The sequence below is a fragment of the Danio rerio genome, chromosome 23 (assembly GCF_052040795.2).
Source record: "Danio rerio strain M-AB ecotype USA chromosome 23, GRCz13ab, whole genome shotgun sequence".
Lineage (NCBI taxonomy): Eukaryota > Metazoa > Chordata > Actinopteri > Cypriniformes > Danionidae > Danio > Danio rerio.
The window spans coordinates 26,595,415-26,621,550 of record NC_141043.1 but is presented as its reverse complement, the minus strand read 5'-3'; the positions used below and the strand labels follow the sequence as shown (position 1 = coordinate 26,621,550).

Below are 26,136 nucleotides of genomic sequence, written 5' to 3'. Positions count from 1 at the left end.
ATATTTTTCCAGACACATTTAGCTGCTAGAAGTTGGTCAGATCACGTTTATATGTTCTTCTTAATGCCAACTGTGTAAATAATCATAGATGAGATGCTTATGATAAACCGTTGTTTGTTTACCTTCAAGCTTCAGCCTGTGAGCGCCTGCACACGCACATATTATGAACATCTCGACATGCGAAAGTGATCCTGCGAAAGTTGTTCACAATATTGATCATCCACAGAGTTTGTAATTTAGTCAAATGTTTACAAATACAAGCGCAGCTGTTTAAAGCTCATTTGTGGTGAATGATGTCAGAATTTACCGGTATTTTGGAATGGATGTGTGAATGCTCTTTTCCGGAAAATTTCCGTAACGTCCTCGCCTGTGTGAACAGCGCTTTTTTGAATATACCGGTAAAGTCGTTCCGGGAAATTTCCAGAAATTTACCGGTATCACTGTGTGAATGGGGCTAATGCCTCACAGCAAGAATGTCACTGGCTCAGATCTTTACCTGGCCACGTTGGCATTTCTGTGTGGAGTATGCATGTTCAAACAGTGTTTGCCTACACTGTAAACCCTAATGCTGTAACTAATTAATTGAGTTGAGTTCTATTAACTTAAATCATTAAAATTCGTTTATCTTAATTAACCTTGATGAGTATTTAGAACTTTTTCTTATTTTTGAGTTTGAAAAAATTTAATCTTTCAAGTAAGGTGAACAATTCTGCTGGGTTTAATCTATACAAAATGTCTCTTTAAAGTTTCATTAACTCAAATTCTGTCAGCCTAGTGATTTTGCGTCTGACGTCATCCAGGTTCACGTACGTGCTCATGCTTCATTCGTTTTTTTCAAGATGGCGGATCGGCCTCGCTTCACACTACAGTAAGTAAAATATTTACAAATCCAAGAAATATTAAATGTATGTTTTAATTAATATAATCACAGTAACAGTTCAATGTAATGTAGAGTTAATCAGGGTGCGTTTACATGTCGTACATTACAGAAAACATGTTTAGCCTCACTTGTTGCTAACTAACGTTAACATTACTGTTTAAAAAGTTAGAATCAGTGCAATGTTAGCGTTAGTTGTAATGTGTTAACTCTGAATTTTAACAGAGTGTGATAAAGACAAAAATATTTAAAATCGGCATATTACATTTTTCAAAAAAATTTAAATCTTGGCGCGAGTATGCGTTTTCTCAGCCTGTGCTGAAGTTGTCATGGAGACGTGCGCTCTCACAACCGCATGTCATGGCGCTGCGCTGAACTCCATCCAGTCTGTGAATGTGGTATTATCTTCGCGATCTGTAGGCACTTCGGAAACGAAAGGCGCAAGAAACATAACGTTAATCATAACTCAAATGATCTCCGCCTAAACACTTAACTGTATTTTCTGATGACGCGCAAAAACGTAGTCTCAAAACTTAACTCTGTCACACGCAGCTTGTTGCTTGCTGATCCATGTATGAGGATAGCCTGACGGAGAACATTTAAGCTGCGCTCCTCACCTGAGCAGGTACAGAGCAGAGCTTCATTTTACACTACCACATTGAAGTAAAGTTGGTTTTATATTCATACATTCATTAAGTAACAACTTGTGACTCGCTCCATAAATTGTTTACCACGGTTCTTTGTCTATTCGTTCTGAAATCACATGCAAGTATGACATGAAAACAACATTACTGTCATGTCCTCGGTTTGATCATCTGGGCCACTGGGTGTTGTTGTTGTTTTGTTTGTATTATCTATGTGCCTTTCCCTAGCATGTTTTGTTTTGATCCTCCGCCACATGCCTTCTGTTTACTCTCTAATTCCACGCCCATCCTCTTGTTTAAGCTATTACGTTATTAAGTTAATGTCACTCACCTGTTCTTCTTGATTTCTCCCTCTATTTATTCCTTCCCTTAGCGCTGTCCTGTGTCAGATTGTTGTTTGCCCTTCTCGTGTTTCCCTCGATCTCCCGGTCCTGTCATGTCAGCCTTTTTCCTGTTGTATCTGAATCCCGGTCTACATCTTTGATTTTGCCTTTTTCTGCTACCAGGCCCGTTCCCGTTTAGTTTCATTCCTGCTGCTCGCCTGTCTCTTCTCTCCGCTTCAGCGATCCATTTTCCGGTCTCCTCCAGCCCCGCAGCGCTCTCTCTTCCTCGCGGGTGTCGCGGCCCAGGAAGCGCGACCCAGCAGTATCGCCCCCTGCCGGCGGTACCTATTATTACACCCTCTGGGAGAAGCCTGTCCTCTCTACGAAGAGGTTTTTGTTCCGTTTTTTTGTTGGATTTTTCGGACATTTTTGTTACATTTTTTTCCCTTTTTTCTGACTTTAGTTTTCTAAGACTTTTTTCCTCTACGGAGAGTTTAAGTTTAAGTTTTTTCCCTCTGGATGTTTTTGAGAATTCTCCATAGTGAAGCTATTGAAAATCTTATTTTCCTCTTCGGAGCTGTTTTTGTTGAAGAACCTTTTTCCCATCTGAGTTTGCTATTTTGCTTATATTTGAATAAACTGTGAAGGACCTGCATTTGTGTCTTCTGTTTGCCTTGATCAGAACCCTGACAGAACAATCTGACCAGGATGGACACAGCAGGCCAAGACCCCGTCAGATCTGCCGTGGCCCAGCAGGGAGCCCTGCTCGGGCAACATGAGACCAGACTCTCCAACACTACAAGAGAGGTAGAGTTTCTGTCTAATCAGGTGGCTGACCTCACTGCTCGCATACAGGACCTTCAGCTAGAAGCAGCACAAGGAGGCCGTTTTCCCCGTCATGAGCCTGAACCCCGCTGTAACAACCCACCCACCTATGACGGCGATCCCAACTCATGCCGGGCCTTCCTGTCCCAATGTTCGGTTGTGTTTGCACTTCAACCACGCACGTATGCAGCAGAAGAGACAAGAGTGGCCTTTGTTTTGACTCTTCTCACAGGCAGAGCCCGTGATTGGGGTACCTCTGTTTGGGAATCCAGATCTCCATGTTGTGCCTCTTTTGACGAACTCAGACTGGAGATGATGAGGCTTTTTGACAGGTCAGCCAGGGGACAGGAGGCTGCAGACCAGCTAGCACGACTTCGCCAGGGGAGTCACTCTGTTACTGAATACGCAATCCAGTTCAAGACCCTGGCTGCCTCGTGCGACTGGAATGAGGGAGCTTGCCGGGCAATGTTTCGTGCTGGCCTAGAAGAGGAGATCCAGGATGAACTGGCTACCCATGACTTGCCCCATGACTTCGATGACCTCATCAACCTGGCACTTCGCGTCGAGGTCCGTCTTCGCCGACGACACCGCCGAAGGATGGTCCATTCCTCAGCCACGATGGATGATCATAGTTCACTCACTGCCTCTGCTACTTTGTCTGACCCCGAACCCATGCAGGTGGGGCGCCTCCGCCTCACACCCCAGGAGAAACAGCAACGACTGGCTCGGGGCCTATGCCTCTACTGTGGCAAGCCTGGACATTTTGCAGCATCCTGTCCAGCAAAAGCCAAGGCTCACTAGTGAAACGGGGGATCCTGGTGAGCACTATCCCACTCTTCTATTCCCCCTCTTCCCGTACCCTACTTCCTGTGTCAGTCCAGTATGGGGACTCCTCTAACTGTTGTTCAGCCCTCATTGATTCTGGGGCGGAGGGCAATTTTTTGGACCGCTCTATGGCTGCTCAGTGGGGTATTCCTGCCATCCCTCTCCCTAAACCCATTCCTGCTCGGTCCCTAGATGGTACCCTGATTGCCACAGTCTCCCATACTTCCCCCAGTGTAAGTCTTATAGTTTCCGGCAATCACCGTGAGGTCACCACGTTGTACCTTTTAGATTCTCCCAGTGCTCCCATTGTTTTGGGTCACCCCTGGTTGGTGCAGCATGGTCCTCACGTGGATTGGTCCGGAAACTCTGTCTTGTCTTGGAGTCATTCCTGTCTTGAGTCTTGTCTTGGTCCTGCCCCGTTTCCTGGTTCTGTCTCTTCTGTGTTGCAGGTGGAGCCGGATGATCTGACCGCGGTTCCGGCGGAGTACCGTGATTTGTCCCTGGTGTTCAGTAAGTCCCGGGCCACCTCTCTGCCTCCGCATCGACCCTACGATTGTGCCATAGAGCTCCTCCCAGGCACTTCTCCGCCAAAGGGTCGCTTATATTCCCTTTCCAGTCCAGAAAGAGAGGCTATGGACAAGTACATTAACGAATCCCTTAAGGCTGGCCTCATCCGCCCTTCCTCATCTCCTGCTGGTGCTGGGTTCTTCTTCGTTAAGAAGAGGGATGGCTCCCTTCGACCCTGTATTGATTATCGAGGGCTGAATGACATCACTGTTAAGAACAGGTACCCCTTGCCGCTTATGTCTTCAGCCTTTGAACTCCTGCAGGGAGCTAAGGTCTTTACCAAGCTTGACCTCCGTAATGCCTACCACCTCATTCGCATACGGGAGGGGGATGAGTGGAAGACAGCCTTCAACACACCCACGGGACACTTTGAATATCGGGTCCTTCCCTTTGGTCTGACCAATGCCCCGGCTGTCTTTCAGGCCCTGGTCAACGACGTGCTGAGAGACATGGTAAACCAGTTTGTCTTTGTGTACCTTGATGATATCTTAATATTCTCTCCATCTCTACAGGTACACACTCAGCATGTTCGCCAGGTGCTGCAACGACTACTAGAGAACCAGCTGTTTGTTAAGGCGGAGAAGTGCGTCTTCCATGCCAAGTCTGTGTCGTTCCTGGGGTTTGTGATTTCGGCGGGTGAGATCAAAGCTGACCCCTCTAAGGTAAGGGCTGTTGCCGAGTGGCCAACTCCTGACTCTCGTAAAGCATTGCAGCGGTTCCTGGGATTTGCCAACTTTTATCGGCGATTCATCCGGAACTTTGGTCTGATTGCTGCACCTTCAACTGCGCTCACCTCTCCCAAGGTACTGTTTAGGTGGGGCGATAAGGCTCAGGAGGCCTTTGATAAATTAAAGTCCCGTTTTATCTCTGCTCCTGTCTTATCTGTTCCAGATCCTAAACGACAGTTCATAGTTGAGGTGGACGCTTCTGAGGTCGGAGTAGGCGCAGTCCTGTCACAACGATCTCCCCGGGATGGGAAAGTGCATCCTTGTGCTTTCTTCTCCCACCGCCTGACCCCCACAGAGCGAAACTATGACATTGGTAATCGGGAGTTGCTGGCAGTCAGATTGGCTTTGGGTGAGTGGCGCCACTGGTTAGAGGGTGCAGTTCAACCTTTTTTGGTCTGGACAGACCACAAGAACTTGCAATATCTAAGTTCAGCCAAAAGGCTTAGTGCAAGACAGGCTCGCTGGTCCCTCTTCTTCAGCCGGTTCAACTTTACGCTCTCGTACAGGCCTGGGTCTAAGAACATCAAACCTGACTCTCTCTCCCGCTTGTTCGAGATCCCAGAGAGGGAGGTTTCAAATGACACCATCTTGCCCAAGGGGGTAGTGGTGGCCTCTCTCTCCTGGGATATTGAGAGACAGATACAAGAGGCCTTGCGAGAGTGCAGAGTACCGAGAGGGGTCCCAGCGGGCAAGTTATTTGTTCCCACTGCTCTGCGCTCTCAGGTTGTCCAGTGGGGTCACTCATCCAGAATGGTCTGTCACCCAGGAGTTCGGAGATCACTGGCTGCCATCCGTCAGCGATTTTGGTGGCCATCCATGGCCAGGGATGTCAGGCAGTTCGTGGTAGCCTGCTCAGTTTGCGCCCAGAACAAGAGTTCCAATTCGCCTCCCACTGGTCTGCTTCACCCCCTACCCATTCCTTCCCGCCCTTGGTCACATTTAGCCCTTGACTTTGTCACTGGTTTGCCGGAATCGAGGGGTAACACCGTGATCCTTACGGTGGTGGACCGATTCTCCAAAGCGGCCCATTTCATTCCCCTCCCCAAGCTCCCCTCAGCCAAGGAGACAGCTCAAGTGGTGGTAGACCACGTATTCCGGATTCATGGTCTTCCGGTTAATGTGGTTTCCGATAGGGGTCCCCAGTTTGTCTCCCGGTTCTGGAGGGAATTCTGCCGACAGATCGGGGCCTCTACGAGTCTGTCGTCGGGATTCCATCCTCAGACCAATGGGCAGTCTGAGCGGGCAAACCAGGATTTGGAACGTGCTCTCCGCTGCCTGGCATCCCATAACCCTAGCTCCTGGTGCCAACAACTGTCCTGGGTAGAGTATGCCCATAATACTCTACCAGTTTCTACTACAGGTATGTCACCATTCCAATGTTCTGTTGGCTATCAACCACCTCTGTTCCCCTCACAGGAACCCGATGCTGCGGTCCCGTCTGCCTTGGCCTTTGTCCAACGGTGTCGGCGCACCTGGAGAAGAGCTAAGGAGGCCTTGGCCCGGGCTAGTAGACGGACCAAAGCAGCGGCTGATCGTCATCGGACTCTGGCTCCTCACTATGTATGTGGTCAAAGGGTATGGCTCTCCACTAAGGACCTGCCTCTCAGGGTTGCTTCCCGTAAGTTGGCTCCCAGGTTCATTGGTCCATACCGGATCACAAAGGTGTTGAGTCCTGTGGCGGTTCGGCTCAAGCTTCCTCCTACGCTTGGTCGGGTACACCCAGTGTTTCATGTCTCTAGGGTTAAGCCTGTGTATTCCTCCCCTCTTGTTCCCTCTTTTCCGACCCCTTCCCCCCTCCCCCCCGTCTAGTGGATGGCTCTCCAGTCTATACTGTTAGGAGATTACTGGATGTCAGACGTAGGGGTCGTGGATTTCAATACCTAGTGGACTGGGAGGGCTATGGCCCGGAGGAGAGGAGTTGGATTCCGGCCAGGGATATTCTGGACAGGGGGCTGATCGCGGACTTCCGTCGGCGACGAGGTGAGCCCCCTCCTGGAGCGCCCAGTGGCGCCCGTAGGGAGGGGGGTACTGTCATGTCCTCGGTTTGATCATCTGGGCCACTGGGTGTTGTTGTTGTTTTGTTTGTATTATCTATGTGCCTTTCCCTAGCATGTTTTGTTTTGATCCTCCGCCACATGCCTTCTGTTTACTCTCTAATTCCACGCCCATCCTCTTGTTTAAGCTATTACGTTATTAAGTTAATGTCACTCACCTGTTCTTCTTGATTTCTCCCTCTATTTATTCCTTCCCTTAGCGCTGTCCTGTGTCAGATTGTTGTTTGCCCTTCTCGTGTTTCCCTCGATCTCCCGGTCCTGTCATGTCAGCCTTTTTCCTGTTGTATCTGAATCCCGGTCTACATCTTTGATTTTGCCTTTTTCTGCTACCAGGCCCGTTCCCGTTTAGTTTCATTCCTGCTGCTCGCCTGTCTCTTCTCTCCGCTTCAGCGATCCATTTTGCGGTCTCCTCCAGCCCCGCAGCGCTCTCTCTTCCTCGCGGGTGTCGCGGCCCAGGAAGCGCGACCCAGCAGTATCGCCCCCTGCCGGCGGTACCTATTATTACACCCTCTGGGAGAAGCCTGTCCTCTCTACGAAGAGGTTTTTGTTCCGTTTTTTTGTTGGATTTTTCGGACATTTTTGTTACATTTTTTTCCCTTTTTTCTGACTTTAGTTTTCTAAGACTTTTTTCCTCTACGGAGAGTTTAAGTTTAAGTTTTTTCCCTCTGGATGTTTTTGAGAATTCTCCATAGTGAAGCTATTGAAAATCTTATTTTCCTCTTCGGAGCTGTTTTTGTTGAAGAACCTTTTTCCCATCTGAGTTTGCTATTTTGCTTATATTTGAATAAACTGTGAAGGACCTGCATTTGTGTCTTCTGTTTGCCTTGATCAGAACCCTGACAATTACACTAAATGCACTATTTTTTTTGACTGAACAATGTTGTACTTTGAAAGTCATTGGCTGCTAATATGATTTCACCATTAAGAATATGCAAAAATTACCTTTCTGAAATTATATTATTAAGGAGAAAGTCTGAATGTGTAAATATAAAACTAACTTTATCTCAATCACCAGCACTGATCAACACTTAATATTTCCTCGCGCTTAAGACGACATCTCTGCATATCAATGATTACCTGATTAATGCGATCAGTTAAATGAGTTTAAATGTCATTTAGGTCAAATGTATTTTAAAGGTATGATAAAAGTTTTTTTTTTTCAATCTATTTTTTAAAATGTTTACTCTGGAGAGAATATAAACAGCCTAAAAAACAAAGTATGCATATCTATAACACATTAATACAAAATTATGTTATTAAATAAAATAATAACAAAACAAAATATTCAAGACGTGGTAAAGAAGACAGTTTTCTGATGTGCAAATTTTGTAGCTTAAAATATATTTATATCTTAAAAATATAAATATTTTAGTCTATATATTTTTACATCATTAGACAATAAGGTAAGTTTTGTTATTTCTAGCTTTTAAAATCAGGCCTTAAATTTCTTTGTCGTCCTATTCAGTTTTAGAAATTTCAATACTGTTTAAATTAAATCTGTGTTCATCAAATCAAAGCAACTAACATGATAATCAGCTCTATTGCTAACCGTTTTGGAGGTTAACGTTAGACATCAGGCAATTGTACTACTACCACTCTCAGCTAAATGACACTGTGACTTTGTGTACATACAGAATTGAAGGTCAGGTGTTGCTGACTACAGATAGGTTCTTAAATGGAGGCATGTGAAAGGTGGGTAAAATATTTATTTTGTACTACTATGCCTGGCATATCCAGATAAAATAAATATTACAGTGTATTTATCAATGATACTTTTGCAGCAAGGAAAGTGAAACTTCAGCTAGACCTTGAGTTCAATTTACAACATGAAGATCCTGCTTTCAACATCTGATCAATACCTGATTTTCATCTGAGGTAAAAAAAATAGATAAGTAAATGAAACATAATAATAATATTAATACATTTTTTCTAGAATTGTATATTTTGTGGTGTGGGTTTGTTTAATGAAATTCTCTCTTGTTTCTTTTTGCTGTTTGCAGAGTACCAACATGTTACAAATGAGAATTTTTCCCACAAATTCTTTGCAAAACTGGACCACCACCTATTTCATTTGATGACAATTTTAAGGCAAACAGCATCCAAAACTGGCAAGACAGCAGATACCCTGGCTAATCTTTTAAAGGTTTATGATGAGCAGGTATGTTTGGGGTCACGTGTTAAAGTATACATTAAAATATAATTTGAATTATTATTATTTTTTTAATTTTTAAAAAATTGATTCTTGATTTCCAGGAACTAAATGATGTCAGTTCATGACGGACTACTGTTATCAGAGGTCTTTTGGTCTTGCTGCGTGAGCGTGACTTAAGATTCTTTAGGAACACCATGGTAAGACTTCATTCATTCTTTTCACAATTAGGCATGTTTAATGAAAAGATGAAAGTTTTGAAAACTTTTACTTAAAAACATATTTGTAATCAAGAATAGTTGATGAATCATATAATATTGGCTCAGTCATTTTGATACTGTCCTTACATTAATATCCTTGAATTATATTTTTAGATTGATAATCCTGCTGACTGAAGATGCTTTATTGGCCCTGCATTCACTGAGGGTCTCTGTTGTCCTGAAGAATGAATTGGACACCACCCACAGCACACTTCCAGACCTTTCTTGTCTTGTATGGATTAATGTATGCTCTTCACATAATATATAGTAAAGGACTTTGAACTTGTGCAAAAAGTTTTGCTTGGCATGGATGATGGAAAATAAAAAGTCTCGTAGCATGGAAACCTTAAAGAATGAGTTGATGTAGAGCTTTTTTTTTTTTTTTAACTTAATAAAGACTGTCTCTGGGGTAGTAACTTCAAAACATTTATTTACCTTTAATTGGTAAATATGCATTTTATTATATATAGGGATAGTTTGTCCAAATGTAAAATTCTGTCATTTACTAACTCTTCACTTGTCCCAAACCTGCTTGAATTTCTTGCTTCTGTTGAACACAAAAGTTAAGTAAAGCTGACAACCTGTAACCACTGACTTTCTAATAGGAAAACAAATACTGTGGAAATCGGTGGTTACAGGTCTCAGCTTTTTTTTTTTTTTTTGGTCAAAAATAACCTTTTAAGTGTTCAACAGAAGAAAGAAACTCAAACAGGTTTGGAATAAGTAAATGACAGAATCATAGTTCAACCAAGACTGAATATATATATATATATATATATATATATATATATATATATATATATATATATATATATATATATATATATATATATATTGTAACAAGCGCACACATGCCACGTCGCCATGGTCTCTAATTCAACCCAGCTGGACCATCATCAACACAGGATCGTTCACAACTGGACGTCATCAAGTGGAGAGGCATATAAACCAAGCCCACGCAAGGAGAAGATGAGCTTCATTCACCCAATGACTCCATGCGCTAACGCTTGTCTCTCCACAGCAGACTCCAGCTCGTGACAATCCCACATCCGACTACTCACTGTCCTTCACTTACTTCCCGGAGCACCAGAGCACCTCACCTTGAAGAAGAGCACCGTTTACACCCCATTCACGTTGTAAATAAAGCACCCTCCGGGGACTTGTCTGTAAACTTATCCAACTGTGTCGCTGTTTTCCCTCTGCCTCGCTACAATATATATATATATATATATATATATATATATATATATATATATATATATATATATATATATATAATCTGCTCTCCGTTAAACAGAAATTGGGGGAAAAAATAAATGGGGGCGACTAATTCTGACTTCAACGATATATATATATATACAGTTTCTGTGTAGTTTACACTAAACGAGTCACTTCACAGAATGTGCACTTATTATTTTTTTTAACAAATGCCTTGAGTAAGTTTTACACTTATTAATGTATTATTAAATTTTATCAAACTTATAGTTGTTTTTTTCTTGAGGCTCTTATGTCTGATATCATATTTACATTGTGGGTAATTTTTTATCAATTTCAGAATAGTGTTCATTTTCAATCTCTTTATGTCTAATAGTTTTTATCGTTTTAAGACATTTGTAATTGCATAGGAGACAAATTTGAAAGTACTGTTGGACATTTTTTCTTTAACAATAAATGTCTAAAATGGTATTGTCTGTGTGTTTTAAATTACAGATTTATTTTGACAGATTTATGGGGTTTAAAGATTAAAATAATGGCTAATTTTATTTGTGAAACTGACGATGGAGAAGTTAATTTAAAAAAATGCTATCAAAATGTATGAGGGTGATTTAAGTATTTAAAGTTGAAAGAAATTAAAGCAATTAAGTTAATTGGTATTAAAATGTATGAGCTGGGTGACTAAGTATTTAAAGTTTGGAAAAATTAAAACAATTAAGTTAATTGCAATTAAAACGTATAAGCTGAGTAACTTGGGTATTTTAAGTTGAGTGAAGTGTCTTGCATGAGTACAACAAACTCAAAACTTAATGTTTCTGTTTACTTAAAATAGATAATTTCATAACTTAAAAAATTTGACGTAACTGATTACCTCAAATTTTTTGAGTTTTGTCAACTTATTCGGGATTACAGTGTAGGTTTTCCCAGGGCTCTCCGGTTTCCTCCCACAGACAAAAAACATGTAACATAAGTAAATTGACAAAACTAAATCAACATCATAGACAAGTGTTTTCCATAACTATTCATAATCTACATTCACCATTATCACGCAGGGGAGTTCTCGAGACCTCCCTGAGCTCAAACTCCCCTCTCGCCCTGCAACGGGAAGGAGCCCTGGGCTCGAGGATCTCATGAACTCAGGGCTCTCTCCGTGTACAGCATGCTTTATAATCAATCATCAGCTATGGGCGAACTCTTGAAACAAAACACAGACTGTTACAGTACATTGCATATGAGATCTTTAATATGCATGCCCCAGGCTGTGTTTTACAGGCCACAACACTTCAGAGTAAGATTACAACAATGGTAAAAGTATTCCATTTATATTTAAGTTTATCTAAGCAAATAATAACTCACTATGTATTTGAGACTCTAATTTTGAAAACGAGAGAGGCTTGGAACAAAAGTCTGTCAAACCATGTCTATACATTGTTTTCTATACATTACATTTGTAATTGACAGCACCAGTGAGTCGGAAACTCACAGAAAACAATATCTAGAATTGTAAAAGATGTGCGTATCACTTTGCACCCGGTGTGGACGGTGTTCTCAATAAGATTCATGACCATTCCATATATCTACTATGTATATGCTGGAGAACAATTTAGCTTATTGAAACAATCCCCTCTATAACACCTTTACGTTTTACATACTTTGTTTAATATTTTGTAATTAAACAATCTAATTTAAACCACTACCATCTCTGACAAGATAAAAAAGACAATAGAGAGCTAATGTTACAAAAGTGGAGAAAATCTAAAGAGCCGGAAGTCATTCATTTAACTGTGTGCTCCAGCTTTTGGGGATGCCAGGCAGGATGGTGAAGGCACGTATTCTCCAGATACTATTTCCCCTTGCAGTGGAAAAATGGGTGGGACAATGGATCTTGTCGACATTCATTATGAGCGAATGAATGGACTGGACGAGCCTCGTCAACCAAAGCGCTCGGGTTACCTGAACTAGACAAAAACAGCCAACAGCTACCAGTCACCAGACAACACACACACACAAATATTAACCACACAAAGAGAAAGACGTGTGCCTAACATGTACAACAGCACACTACTATACCTGATATACAAAGGTAAGAACAATAACAAAAATCTAAATTAACAAACACATTTAATTAAATTACTAAACAAATCTTAACTAAAGTACAAACATTTTAATAAAATCTAAAATAAAAACAGAAAATGAAAATTATATTTAAAAAAATTGAATTGTTTTAATATATCAAGACATTGAAACAAATAAAGCAAGTAAAAGTTACAGTAATTTTGGTCATAATTTAAATGTATTATTATTTTTTACTCACATTCCTTCTAATTTTTAGCTTCTTTCAGGGTTTGCCACCAACCGACTGACCCACCTGCATTCTTTCCTTCCTACTTCCTACTACCACAATAATTTTTCCTCCATTGCTTTTATACTTACATACAAGGAAAGGACACATAAGGAAAGTGAAAACTAGGAGACAACAAATATTTGCATAACTAAATATATAAATGTTAAATAAAAAAGCACAGGGCAAAAATTAATCATGATTAATCGCATCCAAGATAAAGTTTGTTTTGACATAAAGAGCCCTATCATACACCCGGCGCAATAAGGTGTAAGATTTGTTTGGCACGATTTGTTGCTATTTTCAGACCAACGCCACCCTCATTTTCTGCTTTGTGCCATGTTGTTTAAATAGCAAACCCATTTGCACCACTTTGTGGACTCATGGGTGTTCCGGTCTAGAAAGGAGGTGTGTTAAGACGCATTGTTGGAGCGTTGCTATTTTGAGAAACTAAAATAGACTGTACAATTGACCAGCTAAAAGCAGGTCTAAAGGCCAGCGCAGAGCGCGTAAGTTGTGTGTCTTAAATGCCTACACATTGCCTAATACACACAGGATGTACAGCAATACACAAATATCTTTACAAATGAAAAAGAATAAAAGGATTAAGATATTACAAAAATTTTTATCTTCTACATTAATATAAAAACCACTGCCTCCATGCTATCTTCATCTCGTTCATACATGACGATCTGCATACACATTGTATAATGCTATTTTTACTAGTAATGGTTATTATATGCAGATTTATATTTGTTTTTAATTAAAAAAGTTTAGATTTTTCCACCTGTCAGGTTTTGGAGACGAATGCATCACTGTATGGAGTATAGGAATAGGACGTGTGTTTGGATATAACTTTTTGTGTTTTGACCACACTTTGTTATTATTGTTCATTTATTTGTTTGCTGGAAATTAGATCTAAATTTAGATATTTTTGAAACAATCCTTTGTGCTTAACAAACAAAATTAAATATGTAGGCTAATGGATGTCTTCAGTGGAGAGTGTTCAACACCGTTTCTTATCCACAAAAGTAAAGGAGTAAAGAGTAAAAGTAAAGTAAAGAGTAAGTAAAGAGGCCGAATGGAGGAGGTCTGTTTAACTTGCTAGTGAAGTGTTCAGTTTTTCCAATTACAAATTCTGCTATGTAAAAGAGCAAATGCGCCATGGCGTGACTCAGCTGACTCCTATGGGGAATGGGAGATGATACTCAGGATACTTGGAGATGATTAGTTTAGTACATGTTATGTTTAAAACACACCCATAACTTATTAAGAGAATAACTGCAACCCTGTTAGACCATGCACCGCAGCGCAAAGCATATTTTTCCGTCCTTAAAATAGCAAAAGTGGATTCAGAGATGTCCTTAATGCTTTTGTGCCATGCGTTTTAGACTCTGTGCCTAGATCATTAAAATAGAACCCAATATATGTGTGTGTTTTATATATATATATATATATATATATATATATATATATATATATATATATATATATATATGTGTTATACACAGACAAACTGTACATAGAAACAAAACAATATGCCAAAACAAACTTTTATTTGGATGCGATTAATCACAATAACATTTTCCCCAACATTAAAAATAAAATTTAATTAAACGTTCACAAAAATATCAAACAGAATGTAATGTATTTATAATAAAATATTTATATTAATATTATATTATTTTATTTGATAAATCCTCTATTATTTAGTATTAGATTAAAAAATACAGATTTAGAATGTCATAATGGTTAGTAAAATAATTTACTTTTTTAATATTTTATTTAATTAGTGTATTACTCCTAAAACAAGGAACAAAGCACAGTGTTCTCCGTGTATACATAAATAATATATATATTTTTTCATTTAAGTAAAGCTTAAAAGTTTCACACCTTGTGATGTCAAGAAAACAAATTCACAATTAGGGTCAAAAGAAACGCTTGCACAATTTCTAACCCTTCGATTAGAAAGAAAAAGTAAGGTACAAGGTGGGGAAGTAAAGAAAAAAAAAAGAACACAGAGAGCACCTTGGCAGATCAGCAAAGACCTGTGGGTGGAAACCGAATCGTTGGAATTCTTGCCCTATAATCTCATTATCTGAATGAGTATGAAATCTGCATTCCTGCACCCCTTCACCTCCCCTCCCAAGCCTGGTCCACTTATTCTGTCCCTCTTTCTCACTACGACACTTCAAAAGACCCTCCTGAATGAGTCTGGAGAGAAACCGGATCCGGCATGGAGAAGCCACTCATCTGTAATCTATAGACGACGAGCATCTCCAACACACACTATCACTGAACACAGCAGGCTGAGAGAAACATGCGTGTAGTGGCACCAGCTGGATAAGATAAAGCTCTTTTTAAAGCTGCAAAATGGACTAGAAAGGATTTCGGTATCAGTTGGCTCTGAGTGAATGTGTTTTTTCAGCCATCGATGTGTCAGGAAGGATATTGAGTTTTGTCTTCTGCTGACAGAAGACAGGTTTAAACTTTAGCATGTTCTTTAGCGTGAAAACAATCCCAGGAGGAGCTGAGAGTGGGATGCATGATGCAAATGAAGTGCTGTTCAAATGTCGGAAAACACTGAATATGTAAGATGTAAATATTCTTTACATTAAAACAAAAGAAATAAAACTATTGTTAATCACATGATATGTGATTCAGAATCGTATTTACATATCTTAAACATACAATCTAATATTTAATTATTATTAGAGCTGGCCAAAAATTTATCATGATTAACTGTATTTAAAAAAATAATTGTTTGTTTTGACATAATTTAATTGTGCACTGTAAAAATGTTTTTTTATTATTTATTTTATTTTATTAAACTAAGCCCAAAAGAAATAAAAAAATGAATGATATTTTATCTATCTGATTAATTTTATTTATGTTGCTAATACATTTGTGTTATTGACATTATAATATAAACATAAAACCATATTATTCATCCATTCATCCATTTTCTTTTTGGCTTACTCCCCTTGATAATCTGGGGTCGTCACAGCGGAATGAACCGCCAACTCATCAAGCACAAGTTTTACGCAGCGGATGCCCTTCCAGCTGCAATCCATCACTGGGAAACATCCACACACAATCATATACACACATACATTATGGACAATTTTAGCTTAACCAATTCACCTATACAACATGTCTTTGGACTTGTGGGGGAAACACCGGGAAGAAACCCAAGCAAACACAGGGAGAACATGCACGCATAAGTCCACGCATAAACACCAACTGACCCAGCTGGGGCTCAAACCAGCGACCCTCTTGGTGTGAGGCCATTGTGCTACCCACTGCGTATATAACCATATCATATTAAAAGGTATATTTTTACTAGTGGTCTCAGATATTTGGACCCACACAATTTCTATTTACAAGAACCACCCCCACAAATAATCTACAAATGCAATAACACACAGACACGTCATAATGAACTGCAGGACAATACATATCAAATGTTAAGGTTAAACTCAAGGGTGACACCTAAATAAATGAGCTAATCAGCATGATGTAAAGGTGAGGAATACCTCTAACTGTCCTCTGAAAATGTTACAGACGATCTGTGTCATATGTCTGGGCGACATCGTCCCTTTGGTAAAGGTGACCGTCTCTGTTATTGCAATAAATTAATTATTCAACGAGTTAATAAATCAGTGTTACATTAATCACTAAGCTTTTATAATATTTTTTTTCTTTTTTTTACTGCTCTTTTAGTCTTTCATTTTGGCAGTGAAGCTTTTCTTTAAATTTCTTTAGTTTAATGTTAAAAGTTTAATGATATATTTATATATATTAAACAATTAATTTAGTATTTATAATTGGTCAAATTGGGCTATTTAAACAATAACCAATATGCATATGTATATATTGTTATATATGTATATATATATTAAACAATCTTTTTTTCAATTTACTATTTATAATTGGTCAGATTATTTGAAGGAAAACTGATGTACCTATGTACATACTGCAATATATACTAGTATATACCATATATAGCTACATTGTGTTACCATGTCTATGTATTGCTCTATTACCTGCAAAATAAAGTAGTCATAATAATAAATATTTACCGCAACCCTGACACATACTAAAGCAGCTAGGTGAACTTTCCCAGCCACAGCTCTTTAACAGTTCTGGGAAAATTAATAGTTAAAACATTTCGAAACCACAAAGGGCAGAGGGAGCATAAAAATCCTATTAACCAATACAAAGCCTGCAGTGTCTGGCTCTGACACTACGGCACTCCGCTTTAATGAAGCGGCCCGTTAGCGCTGAGCTAGCACAGTGCCAAGATAAAAAAATAAACAGCTGATGGAGAATGAAAACTGCATCGCTCACTTTGAAGAATTCACAAAGACAAATATTAGCATTCTGTTAGACTGCGCTCTCCGCATTACGCTTCATTATGAGTGTCTGAGCTCAATGCCAAGCGGGGATACAAGACCAGTAACAGGACAAGCACCCAGTCCCATGAGATAGAGGCCAATAAAAGAGGCTTTTAGAGCGAGGAGCGAGGTGCCGGAGAGGCCGTGAGGAGGTTTACAGGAAGGGCCGGGCTTCAAGAGATGAAAGGGCCTCTCCCTCACGTCCGCTTTATGAGACACAAGGCTTGTTTTGACTGTCTCCTGGCTTTTAATATACATGATAAAGGACGTCCTTAAAAAGGACAGCTTAAAGCACAGGCCCACCACTGACACAAAAAAAGCACACAGCTTCCTCACAATGCAGATTGTGTGTGTTTTTGCGTCTCAGCACCGCTTTTCATATGAAACTTCCTGCATGAGCAAAAAAATAATAAATCAGGGTGCTCCTAAAACTGCTCATTTCTGATCATCAGTTGTGTGAATTAAATGCTAATAGTGTGGAATCTTGGACATATTTTTAAAGTTATTAATAGGGGTGTAACAATACAGACTTCTCATGGTTCTGTTTGGTTTTCGATAACGGTTTTGGTACAGTTCGGTATATGTTATGTTCGGTAAAAAAAAGCACTGGCAAATAAAAATGAAAGAAAAAAATCAACAAGCAAAAATGCCAAATGAATAAAATATAGCAACGATTTTACTAAAAGAAACAATGCTTTTCAGGTTTTTCATGTAACTAACAGTAATTCTGACTTAGATAAACTGAAAAATGTAATCAAATATACCGAATGGTTCAATATTATACAGAGTATTGTGGCATCCATATTTATTACTGCCCGTATGATCATTCAATTTAATTGAAGTTTATTTTGTATAGTGCTTTTTACAGTAACTATCATTCAAAAAGCACATTACTACAATCAGTCCAAATAAGAAAGAGTTAAAGCAAGGGTCTCAAACTGCCAGCCCACAGGCCATTTGCAGCCTTCCCACTTCCTCCCTCCAGCCCACAACTGACATCAAAATATAACAAGATTCAGCCCACTAAAACACATATTTTTTTATTTACTATCATTGTTGTGTAGTTGCATATAGACACTTGTGGTTTTGATCGCCTACCTACTGGACATTTAAATGATTTTACTATATATCCAGGTTACTTTTGGGTTCTCTCAGCATGCGGACGAGAGGTTATTTCTGGTGCTGATTTAAGCATTAAAATATATGTCCGTAAGTGCTCTATTTTTTACTAAAGCTCTATTTTTGTAAATATTTAAGGGTCTTTTGATTATAATCAGTTTTATACCACCTATGTTTTGTTGTACAAACACTTCTTCATGGCTTACACGTTATTCTGGTGTTGTTAATATGATCATTTTGCTAATATTCGATTCAAATGGTCTCATCTAATAGATTTTTCTCAGATGTATGTTAAGTGTATATTATTTGTATAAAAAAAAGTAAATGTATAAAAAAATTTGTAAAGTTTTACTGCTAGCTAAACATGTTAAAGTAAAATGTGAATATGTACAAACTTTGTCCTTCTTTGTTGTAGTTTTACAAAAAATAAATATATTGAGAAGAGCAATTGCCTGTAAAGTCACTAAAGTTACCCAGTCTGCTTTCAAGTTTTGGTTAAGCAACAATTGATTGGGACATAAGTATTATTATTATTATTATGCATATTATTAAACTGTAGTAGTTTTATATAGCAATTTAAGCTTCAATGTGTGAAACAAGAAACAAAAAGAAGGAGCTTTGACTGCATAAACTCTGGGGAAAGATGTCTGAGTGCATCAATTACATCAGGTTTCCACTTTTTTCTTGTGCTTGAAAGTTAAAACGACCCTCCTATGAACTGTCAGTCACAGACATGGCCCATGGCCCTGCCGCCAAATTGAGTTTGAAACCCCTGGGTTAAAGTGTTGTGTATAGGGTGGATAGTACAGCGGTCAAGCATTTACATATAGTTAACCTGCATTTACAAAATATATAATTTACATTTGTTATATTTAGAAAAAAATGATATTTACGTACAGCATGTTACATTTTCAATGAGATGAATCTCTGTCGTCTTCTGAATGTCTGTGAAGTTTCAGCTTAAAATAACCTATAGATAATTTATTACAGCTTGTCACAATATTTGTGTGAGTGTGTCTTTTATTGCAAATAAGCTGTTGATTTCCAAAAGAGGGCGGAGATTTTACATGCTATTCTGACACTCCAGAAACAACAAAACAAGTGCGTCTCAACTTAGCAGACATAAGGTCAGAAATGTCTAGTAGCGTAAAGCTTTACATGTTCAAACTGGAGTCAGATGATGGAGAAGAAGAGGTTGAAACAATTTCTAGAAAATGCCAGTACATTTCTGAAAGGTTATTGAATAGTGTAGTTGTTTATTAGGTTTTTTTTTTTTTTTTTGTAAAGCGCAATATTAATATTAATGTAATGTTACTATTCTGTTCTGATATGCTGGCCTTTCCAAAGAAACAGTTTGTTTTAGTACAATTCTCCTGTTTTTGCAGAAATTATAAAAAAGTATGTCACCTGGCTACACTGCATAATATATGCTAAAATGTATTTTATTTTTTGGGTTGGAATATATGTTTTATTGGTTAAAATATAAACCATTTACAGCACTTCCGTCCCACTTAAACGACAATGTGTTTTCACTAATTTTCTCTAACAAGAAACATTTTTATGTCTATTGATTTCTTCAACTGCTACAGATGCTTGGCTAAAAGGAGCAGAGAGGGCTGTTTGTTCACAGCAGGACTATCGAGCTCTGGCCAACGCTGCATATGAGAGTACTCAAGAACACACACACGCACACATTGTTATTCTCTTATTGTCTTTCTATGTCAAGGTATGACAGGTGCAGACATCAGTTTACAAAAGGGCTGGGATAAAGGAAGTATAGCTGGAGAAAGGAAAAGGTGGCTATCAATATTCAATAACAAATAGCATGATAAAACCACAATCAGTTACTCTATCTAATCTAAAAAAAGACATTATGAGTATGGTAAATCTGGCAAGCAATATTTTATCTGCATTACAAAAACTACCAAGTTGCTGTTGCTGTTGTAGGCAGCTGTATTCTAAGGTAGCATTCCAAATACAAATCTTGGCATTTGAGGTCAGTAAAGATAAGAACTGATTCTAGAGTTTGACATTAGCATGTTGCTAAGTTGTTGTTTTTTCTGTTTGTTTGTTTGTTTGTTTGTTTGTTTGTTTGTTTGTTTGACTGAAATGGACATCACAATTACACTGGACACACCAAATGCGTTCGTTTACGTGTTTTAGCAGACTTGCTAATTCTCAACACCTGTATAGAAGAGACTTGACATAAAATGAAAATAAAATAAATACATACTGGCTATAGCTAGCCTTTTGAAAAAGGTGGCTCTTTTTTCTGAAAATGATTTTTTTGCAGCAGTTATTTGTCTTTTGCGAGGTTTAAATACTGCATTAAATGTCATTTTAAGCACAATTTTTTTGCTGGATTGGCTTGTCAGATGGTGATCATAACCACACTTTTTGATGCACTAAAAATATTTCCTTCAATTTTGTCAAAGTGCTTACCATACTATTTTATTACAAAGTATTTATATACAAATTATTACAAATAATTACAGTTTTACATTTAAAGTTATGAGAATAGCATTTTAAATAAAAATAATAATAAAGAATATGAAAAAATACTTATTTTTAAATACAAATTTGTTATAATCCTTCATTTAAGAAAACAAAATTAGGGATCTAGTAAAACTTGTTTTAAACTAAAAAGTGTAGTCTATAGACAAATTAAAAAAAACTCACCATCTCACTCAGAATTTGGCCTCTTAAAGAATTTAAAAATATATATTTATCTTAAAGCCTTCTTTTATCTGTAATTTTCACAATTTATGATGTCAAAAATGGAACAAACAAGTCCATGTAAAGCCCAAATTCTAGACTTCTGTTCTGATGATGTGTAAGTAAACTATATCAGATAGCAGAAAGACAGAATGCTGCTCTGAGTACAGGACTATTAAATAAAGTGTTGATTATTTAGCTTATCATGTCACATATTATTAATCTGAATCAATTGAAAGCCCCAATAAATGTGATCCTGCACCATAAAACCTTTTGTTGCCGGGGTATTTTTGACAACAGCTAATAACACATTGTATGGGTTAAAATTAGAGTTTTTTATCTATAACATTATATCATTAGAATAATAAGCAAACATCATATTCTATGAAAATATTTTCTAAATGTACTACTGTACCATTACATACATAAAAACAGAATTTTTAATTAGCAGTATGCATGTAAAAAGCAATTAGTTGACCAGTCGCAAGGGTTTAGAATCTTAATCAGCTTTCAGGTGATGTATAAATTTCAATTTAAGAAAAAAAGACACATATATGACTGGTTAGGTGGTCCAGGTTCACTACATACTGTAGAACGCTGCCTGACAACATGGAAGTAATGTTCATATTTACTTCCTGCCCCAACATGATCAGTCTTGGAAGAAAGACTGAAGGAAAAGCATGAGGGCTGCAATTACAGCTGATGGAGATGTAAGAAAGCACCGGGTATGAAGAGAAGACAAGGAAAAAAAAGAGAGCGATGCAGAGACAGATGACGGCTTATTGGGGAATGATGAAAGTCAGTGAGTGTCTTACCTGAAATAGCAGTCCACAAGGCCAGTGATGGAACATGAAAGAGAAGAAGAGAACAAAACAGTCATGTTAGAGTACAGCAAAATCTGGCAAACAACTTATTAGCTCTGCGCCAAAACCCTACAAGCTGCATTAGTAGAATGCCAACCATCATGGTACCATCAAGTGAATGATTTGTAACACACTAAGCAGAAAGGAACACAAAGGTAACAAAGATAGTACCATTTTTTTTTCTCAGACATTTATATTCATTTTAGGTAGCATAATACCTATGTTTTAGCTTTTGGTGGAATATATTTGTTTTTTTAACCAATTTGTAAATGATTTGTAACACACTAAGCTGACAGGAACACAACATTAACAAAAACCGCACCATGCTGTTTTCTCAGACATTTATGTTCATTTTTAGATAGCATAATAACTATGTTTAACTCTTAGTGGAATAATACTAAATTTGAGTAAAGTTTATTTATTTTGACCAATTTGTGAATGATTAACAAAATATAGCACTCAAATAATACTCTAACTAAAAGAAAACTATTCTGTGAACTACTCTGAAAAAAAATGTTATCTGCAAAATTGTTGCAAACAATTTATTTGAGTTGTATTTAAACAAACAAATTAAATTTAATAATGTTCAAATTAATTTATTTGTTTAAATTCAATGTAAACAAATAGTTTACAACCCCATAACATAAAAAAATTAAGTAAATTCAAGGAATCAAGTCATTCTCAAAGCATGTGCAACTGATATGTAGTCTTTTACATATCATGCTGAATATTCAAAGCTGCTTCCAGACAAGACCTCTCAGGAGGTTCCACAAGAATAGAGTAATTTCCCTTCAGATGTAGGTAGATGGGAAGATAGATACTTTTTGTAATCCCTAAGGGAATATGTAATGCAACACAGCTGCAACATCAAACAAAGAGTGTATAAAAGCATGGCTATAGCTCCGCACACTGAGGTTGAACAGTTGACAGTTCGTGTCTTCAGTATGGTGGTGTATTGAGGTCTGCCAAGCTCCATACTTTCTTGAGCTGCCATCCCTCAACTCACTGACACTCACTGAAATATTTACAGCAAGACCAGACACATGTATAATTTCCCCAGCCGGTTACACCGCCAGACAAAATCCTGTAACCAGGACAGTCGCTTTTTAACATCATGCATATTTAAAAACACATTGAGATACACTCGGGCTTACCGCTTGGAATATAAACGAACAACTTCGTGACAAGTTGCAAAAGTTTATGGAATTGAAAACAGACATGAAAATGAGAATATAAGCAGAGGAAATATAATGGGACAATTTCTGACTAACACTGCCTTGAAAATCCTGGACATGAAATTAACAGTATTTGAAATCCAAATAAGTTCTAACCTCATTAATCAATACTTAACCATTCGTTTTTATTGAGACATCCTCAAGTAAAACAGTATATTTAACAAGGAAAAAAATATTCAATTGGGAATTGATTATATGATGGGTGCATTACAAAATAGAGTCCTGTAATTACTGTAATAGCAAAGTCTAAACCACATACAGTAAGTTGTAGATAAAAAAAAAATAACAACACAGAGGAACAATAACATTACAGTCACTTTCAGTGTGATTTTTTTTTTCCAAATGATAAATGATTAAAAAAAATGAGTCAATAAGAATGCACTAAACTTAAAGTGGCAGACGGCAAAACTGCAGTTCACTAATAAACAGAAAATGATTGTATGTTGGTGTGGACATTAATATAATTATTATAATCTATATTATTTGTGCTGTAAATGCTCTTTAACACTGTAACTTTCAGAATTCTATAACTAGAATGGCCACAATTCTGTAGTTTTCATTTTAGAGTACGTTTTATAACAACTGTATTTTGAAACATTTTAATGTCATGTTTTAGTACTATAATTTTGTACAAGGCTACTTACAAAAGTGCATACTTCACTTTGTTTGTAAGGAGGGAAAGTTTAAAAGTCATGTCTGAAGTCAAATTATATTTTTGTTTGCAGAAAGTTACAAGGCAACAAAGGCACACATGTGATCAATTTGACTGTTATGGCCATTCAGAGTTGAAATACTCAACTGTTAAATTTTTCGTAATTAAAAAAAAAATCCAGAATGAAATATGCTGTACACAAATTTAGGAAAATTCATAGTACCATAGTTAATCATTCATTCTTTTTCCTTCGGCTTAGTCTCTGATTTATCAGAGGTTGCCAGAGCGGAATGAACCGCCAACTATTTCAGCATATTTTTTATGCAACGGATGTCCTTCCAGCCACAACCCAGTACTGGGAAACACCCATTCACTATCATATTCCCACACACACACACACACACACACACACACACACACACACTAATACACTATGGGCAACTTCATTTATTCAATTCACTTATAGCATATCTTTAGACTGCAGGGAAAACCGGAGCACCCAGAGGAAACCCATGCCAACACAGGGAGAACATGCAATCTCCACACAGAAATGACAGCTGGCCCAGATGGGATGTTCTTGCTGTGAGGTGTCAGTGCTAACCATTGTAAACCACTGCACACTGTGAACACACACCTGGAGCAGTGGGCTACCCCGGGAGCAGTTGGGTACTGGGTTATTCACTGCCCCGACCTACAATCCCTGCCAGTGCCAGGACTCTGCAAGCTTTGGGTCACAATTCCAACTCTCTAAATATTTGCCCAAGACTGCCCCAACATTACTATACTGATATGGGTTTTATTTTTATAAAGTTATCAAATGACAAAATAAAAATAAAAACTGTTAAAATGACTCTCTTTATAGCAGGAATTCTCAACCATTGGGCCACGAGAAAATGCATTTAATAAATTATAATTATTTATTAACTCTCAATATTATACTATAATTTTTGGATTTCATTGTTAATGTGCTATAATAAAATGATGGAAGTAATGCACTATCTCCAGTTCTATGATTGATAACTTAAACATCGGCACAGAAACAGCCTCATGATTGCGTCTGCAGGCAGTACACGTAAGTCTGTTTATTCACAAACTATGAGTGAAGTGGAAGTGAAAGTCTCTTTTGTGTATTTTTGTATGAACTATTTAATATATACGCAAAAGTGTCTAAATTAATGTCCTGTGAGTGTTTTAAAAAGGATTTGTTAATAAATAAAGTTTTAAATAAGAATTTCATATATGTCAGGGATCTTAAAGAGACACAAATGCAGGCTTGAGAGAATCAGGGGAATTTATTTTCAATATCCAAACAAAATATCTTTCTAGAAAAGGATCCAAAAAATCCAGCCAGGAGGGAAAAAGCGGAACAAAAAGGTATCTGGGCTGTCTGCAACTGACAACAGTCCTGGCACAAATATTTCCGGTGGAGGTCGTCCCCTTCGTGAACCTCAGACAAGAAAAAACAAAACAAAACAGCCGGAATAAAGTCACACAAAAATAACAGAAATTCAGTTGCCTTCTCAACTATACCCGGCAGGGGGCGCTCGATGAGGCGGACGTGTGGGGGATGCTGAGCAGCGAGTGAGAGAGAGAGGAAGCCGGTGTTTTGGAGAAGGCCGGCGGGCTCCGAGAGCGAGAGGAAGTCCGGTCTGGAATAGAAGGAGATGAGGAAAAAAGACCCAACACTGGATGTAAGGACCTGGCGTTGCAGCGACACGGAAATCCCACTGGATAGCGCAGAGAGAGAGAGGAAGAGAGAGAACAAGACAGGACACGACACGAGTGGCTGAGCGTAAGCGCACTCGCAAATAACGATCTAGCACAAGACAACACACACACGGGGAATAAATAGAGCAGAAGGAGAGCTACTCATGGACTGCAGGTGAGTGGAATCAATTATGTAAATAGAAAGATTGGGTAACAAGGGGGAGGGATGCACGAGGTGACAGATCAAAACAACATTCACGTGCGCTCGTGACATGTAAACAAACATACACAAGAAGACAGCGTGATCAGACTGGGGATGTGACAGTACCCCCCTCCCTACGAACGCCACCAGGCGTTGCATGGAGGGGCTCACCTCGTTGCCGACGGAAGTCCCTGACCAGCGCCTGATCCAGAATATCCCGGGCCGGAACCCAGCTCCTTTCCTCTGGACCATAACCCTCCCAGTCCACAAGGTATTGAAAGCCCCGACCTCTCCGTCTGACATCTAACAATCTCCGCACAGTATAAACTGGGGAACCATCCACTAGGCGGGGGGGAGGGGGGGTTGGGGCAGATGGAACAAGAGGTGAGTACAGCACAGGTTTAACCCTAGATACATGAAAAGTAGGGTGTACCCGAC

General features: G+C 38.5%; 1 protein-coding gene and 1 long non-coding RNA gene across 29 annotated transcripts in view; one reads left to right on the top strand and one right to left on the bottom strand.

The window, feature by feature from the left end:
- agrn (agrin) overlaps positions 1-26,136 on the bottom strand; it is a 467,750-nt gene that overhangs the window by 339,203 nt on the left and 102,411 nt on the right.
- LOC147838211 (uncharacterized) lies at positions 824-10,427 on the top strand. Of its 3 annotated transcripts, none has more exons than XR_015523521.1 (7): positions 824-868; positions 8,478-8,535; positions 8,625-8,718; positions 8,844-9,001; positions 9,097-9,192; positions 9,367-9,484; positions 10,274-10,427. It is a non-coding gene; the product is annotated as an uncharacterized LOC147838211 (long non-coding RNA). The 3 variants fall into 3 exon arrangements; XR_015523519.1 differs by lacking the exon at positions 10,274-10,427 and adding an exon at positions 1,430-1,502 and having other exon boundaries at positions 9,367-9,668; XR_015523520.1 differs by lacking the exon at positions 10,274-10,427 and having other exon boundaries at positions 9,367-9,668.